This window comes from Pagrus major, chromosome 2, assembly GCF_040436345.1.
Source record: "Pagrus major chromosome 2, Pma_NU_1.0".
In the NCBI taxonomy this organism is placed as follows: Eukaryota; Metazoa; Chordata; class Actinopteri; order Spariformes; family Sparidae; genus Pagrus; species Pagrus major.
In genome coordinates, this window is record NC_133216.1 from 2,780,330 (window position 1) to 2,786,329 (window position 6,000).

The window sequence follows — 6,000 nt, forward strand, 5'->3', positions numbered from 1 at the left end:
CATTGCAACTGTCAGCACCACTACACTTCTACTGTGCACATACTCTGTTTATCAAATGTGCATTATACTGTTCTTTACTGTAGGCCAGTTTGCATAGTCTATAGTTTGATCCAAATCTGTCATGTAGTAATATCTGCTCTCATCAATTACATTCGCGTCTACTCTGGTATATAATAATCCATTATTTCATTTTAATTCCACTCTAGTCGATGCAATGTAAATCAAATGAACTGTTTTCTATTCTAACATAGTCTGTACGATAGACTTTTGCTCCGTTTAGTTGCGTTTTGTGTCTGTGACTGAAGTCAGCCACCAGACCACCAGACCGATTCGCCCGGGCAAGTCATCAGACAGCTGCCATGGCAACTGTGACATCAGATCTGTTATTATTACTGCGGTAAAAGATGAGGGGAGGTGGAGTGAACAAGAAAGAACCAGATGGAGTAATAAAAGAGGGAGACTGAAGAAAAGGCAGAGTGAAAACATGCGAGAGACATTACCATCAGGAGTCAAAAAGCCTGTTAGGCACTAGACACAAAACCAGTCACATCTGCAGGATGAGACACAGAGTACCCTCTTTACACTACTGTATGTCCCACACACACTCATAACGAATACTGCATTTTAAAATGAGCATTCGGCAGCATAATGGTACATAAGAGACACAAAAGCTCTGCGCCTGCATTCTAACATTCAAGTGAAAAGCGAGACAACTGAAGTCTCCTACGAGGAAAACTTACCAGGAAATGGGTGACGTGCAGACCAGCAGTCTAAAACCTAAAGATACTCTATTGATTACGATGAATGACAAGGAAAAGCATCTCCTCCAAACATTTAAGGAGCTGAAATCTTATCTTTCTGAACTTTTGTGCTCCCAACACAGTCTTCATTTCATTTACTCTTAATTTAAACACAGTGCTTTGTCCACATGGATTAACGTTAACTCACTTACAAGCTTCTATATGGTCTCCCTGCTCCTTCTGATCATTTAGTAGAGCACATCATGGTGCGACAGGAAAACTGACCTCAGACCTGACTTTGAAACCTGACAGCTGTTTTATCACTGAGCAGGTGCAGGTGTCATAAAGTGTATGGACAAGGTTATTTAGGACCCGTCATCTGAGGTCGGTTCAGTCTGAGCCTGACGTTTTAATGCTCACTTCCTCACTGACGCTCAACATCATCACATTTTTTAATAATGTCAAGTGAGAAAAATCTGAGCAACAATTACATATTTGTTTTTGTTTTTACAGTATTCATGTAAAGACAATATAATATATAAGAGATAAATAAATATATAGAAGACAACCTGATTGATGGGCAACAAGACAAAATGGTTCCCAGCATCTCTCCATTGGGTAGATCTTGGCATCTTTTTAACTAATCAACACCATTTTTGATAATCAATGATTCATTTTGAGTAATTTTTAAAGAAAAAATAGTAAATGTGAACATTTCAACTTTCCTCCTCTGTGACAGTAAACTGAATATCTTTGGGTTGTGGACAAAACAAGACACTTGAGGATGTCATCTTGGGCTTTCAGAAACAGTAATCAACATTTTTTTTTACCATTTTCTGTCATTTTATAGATCAAGCAACTAACAAGTAGTGAAAGTTAGTTGTTAGTTGCAGCCCCACCATTGTGTAAGGCAGCTATTGTAAATGAAACCCTTCAGCAGCAGTCAGTTTCTTTCTTAAGGCTTAAACAACAAACCCAAAATGTGTTTTACCACCAAACACATCCCTATCTCTCAACCCATCACCTGCCAGACCACTTCTGACAGCTGAGGAGAGCGTTTCTTTTTTCCTCAATACTACTTTTTACATTCAATGATGTATAAACTATGCATCCGGAGCCAAAGTGGGTCAGATGTATGACAGGTGGAGACATCAAGACAGCAGTGACACACTTGACGGACTCGCTGAGCTCCTGAGGTGAAAGGAAAAAAACATTTCTTCAATGTAGTCGGAGGAAATTTCAAAACCCCTGCTGTCCATGAAGTGAGGACACGTAGAAAGAAATCACAGAGAGGAAGGAGGGAAGGCAGGAGAGGAGAAAAAGAGGAGAAAATGCCTAAAAGAAGAAGGTGGACAAGGACTGAAGATTTAAAAGGTGTTCTGCTACAGAAGATTCTCTCTTTGTTTATCCCCTCAGTCTTTTGTCTCTCTCAACTAATTGTCTTCACCTCAGTTTTCCTTCCATCCCCTGTCCTCCCTCCCGTCCATCTGTCCATGTTCCTCTTCCTCTCTGCCTTTGGACAATGGCCAGTTCCTTAGCAGCTTGACATCAAACTACATAACTGGACAGCACTTTATTCAGCCAGCACTCTACAAAGAGAGCCAAAGTCAGTTGAGGTCAGCTCTCCGACTCTTTTCTATTTTTATGTGAGAGTGAATACAGCATATATGGGGACACTTTTTTGACATGTTTTTTTTTTTGGCTGCTGTCTTGCAGCAGTTAGTGTCTTAGTATGGTAGACTATGGTAAAAACTACTGCAGCAGGTTTTTGTCAGCAGCTCTTGCAGCTGTATTTCACTACTGCTGTGGGTGTACTGTAGGTTCTGAGTGACATAACATATGATTCAAATCTTTATAAAAGGCCAAAAATCAATTCAGACAGGATATGCAGTAGCCTACGTTGTAAGCGATTACCCAACCAAGAGTCAAGGTTTAGATATTTTATTTTCTTTCAGTGATGAAATGATTGAAAAATGGCCTCACGAACGAGTAAAGAAAATCAATTTTGATTTGACAATTACTGATCTGAAGGAGAAAAAATGACCCCTGATGTCACTATGTCATAACCTCTGACTTAGAAGCCTAAAATATACACTCATTGTGAATGTAATGCTTGTAACATAGTAAAGTAAGAAGAATCACAATGTCCCAACTTTTCTGGAATCAGGGTCGTATCTGCCAGCCTGTAAACACTGCTGGAAAGATCATGACAGGATTTTTCTCAGGGAAACTGGCCAAAATATATTGTAAATTCGTACAAAAAGCAACTTGGTGCTTCATGTAAAACACGTTTTCCAGCTGTTGATTATCAAACTTAGAAGTAAGCTCAGGCTGATTATGACTGACTGACATTCACCTCCACAGTACTTCGACCACTTTCAACAAACTCTGAATGCTCTCCTTTTCCCTACACTGCAACACGCTGCTCTGATTGTCAGTGAAGTAAATCTAAGATATGATCGATCATCATCTCATCTTGCAGACTGATTAGTAACTAGATAACACTTGTACTGTATGTAAGTGTGTTCAAGTGTGTCACCTTTGCTGAGTGAAATAGCAACTCTCCTCTTTTCTCTGTGATGGTCAAGGCTAACCATATATTTCAAAGCTAGTTTGGTAAACTGTATCTCAGAAGAGACGTCCTGCCTCTGCTGTAATACACTGTCGGAAACCCTGCATAAAAGACAGATTGACAGTTACATTCACACCCACATTAACAACTACGCAAACACACAGAGCACAAGAAACATAATGCAGAACCCCAGGACCTTGAAGCTGTGAGCCAACAGCTGTAACCACTAAACCACTGCAGCACCATGGGAGTGACATGACGCAGGTAAGAGACAGTGTTTGACACAGAGTCAGACAGGCAGCACTGCTCGGATCCCAGTGTGGGGTGTCCTCTGGTACATCACACTGACATGAACACAGCCAGAAGGAGAGGTGGAAACCCTGCCTTATGTGTCTCTTTCTGAGGGACACAGACTAGGACTGTGTGCATCTCACAAACAGCAAAGAAACATGGTGGTAAGGTTGTCATCACGATGCCCTTGACAACATCTCCAGTGCCTGTCACGCTTTATTTGATCTGAAACACAGAGGGATTAAAGGAGGAGTGTGTCCTCGCCCACGAGCACAGTGAGGCGTTCTGTAACATTATCAAACGATAAAGATGGGGGTGTCAGTTTTAACTAAAAAATATATCGAAATGAGCCTTCAATTTCCACAACAGAAATCAAAAAACTATGCTGAGCATCTCTGTCCTGTTTTGTTATAGTTTATCTTTGCAGATTTATCTCTGCTTCTCTCCTTTGCTGTTGGAGTTTAACACACTCAGAGGGAGTTCATGGTGCATTCAAGGGCACGTCTTAAACTCTGAAATCTACATTGCTTTGTAAGGAATCACAAAGGATACGTGCACTGACAGGGAGGTCATGGTGCGTTCAATTAAAAATGTAAATGAAAGTTGAACGTTGAAAGTAAATTGTAGTTATATTCCATCACTGGTCAATATTAATTTTGACACTTAGAATATTTTTGTTTTTACTGCAAATATGTATCAGTTCCAAAGATCAGTTATCAGTCTCTGTGATTACAAATCGAAACCATGGAAAATACTTTGGTCAATCCCTCTAATCCCTGTTATAGAGAAAAGATTACGAATACAAGACAAAACAAAATCAAGGCCAGCAGAAAGAAAAGTATGTCATCGTTCACAACAATGAACAGAATGCAAAATAACCACTGATTGAGAACACTTACATATTAAAAAGAGTTACAGGGTGCAACGTGGGTCTAAATGTCCTGCTGCTGACCCAGGAAAAGAAGAAAGGGGTGTTCTTCATGACTGCTCCAGTTTCCAGAAGCCTTGTTCTAGTTTACCGAAAGGACTGATTGTTGAGAAAGTGTTCAGTGAACAAAGTCTGCCTTTCTCCTCTGCTGAGACCAAGGACTTGACAGTATTTAGGTCAAAAACAAAAAAAGGAATTCATCAATGAGAGCTCCAACAATCAGTACGTCAACCGATATCTGTCTATCCGGTTGACTCCAGAGACTTAAATGACTTGTTATCTTAATGGACAACCTGTACTTGGTGATTTCTGGACTCAGTTTGGAGAATGACGTGCTTATCTGGAGGTAGTCTAACATTAGCCAGGTGATGTGGCCACTGAAGCCATCAAATGTACAGCACTTCTTGTACAGGCGAGTCTGTCTAATCCCCACAGCCTTCCTGCAGGAAAGAACACTACAACCACACGTGGTGCCAGGGAATAGATTTAAAATGTTCCTCCAGGTAATACAGAGCACTGAGGTCACACAGCAGCTCACCAGACTGTTTGACTGCAGCAGAAGTCATCATGAAGTCTGAATGGTACCTTACTTCAAGTCATTTCTAAAAAAAAAAAAAAGTCCATCACATGGTTGATGCAAGATGTTGAATCTTGATCCTACTGTAAGAACCAGCTTATGTTTTAACACTAGAAGCAGCTTTCTGACGTCAAACAGCCCACTTAGCAGTTCAAAAACCGCAATGCACCAACAGCAGACTGGACTAACCACATGGACTACCACAAACCAATAACTTTTATAAACAAAAGCTTGAACCTGCAGCCTGGGCTTCCTGTAGCAACGCTGCCACACCAAACAGCTCTGCTATTATGGGTCTGGATACACGTTTAGCCATCAAAACATCAGAGGAGCTGTAGAAGAGCTGTCTTACATCTTCATCCCTGGGTGATGTGGGAGACTGAGGCAGCTGGTAGAGAGCGGGTTAGCAATCTGTCATATTTCACTTTCTGCTCGGCTCCATTACATCTGACAGGATCACTGACTGCCTCGTGTCCCCGCCAAAAATTAAATTATGACCCAACAGGACTGAGTACAAATATGGCACCTATTCACATGGATCGTTACAGCATCCAGGAAGACAAGAGGCTGATGCAGAACCAGACAACCATAACAGTCTGACACATTCTTCTTCTGAAACCAGTGAATAGAAAAAAGGTGCTCCTTGTAACAAATCCCTCGTAATCATAATCAAGTTAAGTGTTTTCTCCAGTACTTAAGTCATCTAGAGATTGTAGCTGTGCATCCATGGTAACAATGCAAACAGGAACAATAAGCAGTTAATCCAGGATGACAGTTTCTGGTGCAGATTTGCGAAAATGCAAAGAAAGAAGAGGGGATACACCTGAGTTTGTTTGTAGTTAGCACCTACATTACGTCAGACAAATTGTTACAGACCTGGGATTTGTTTTTA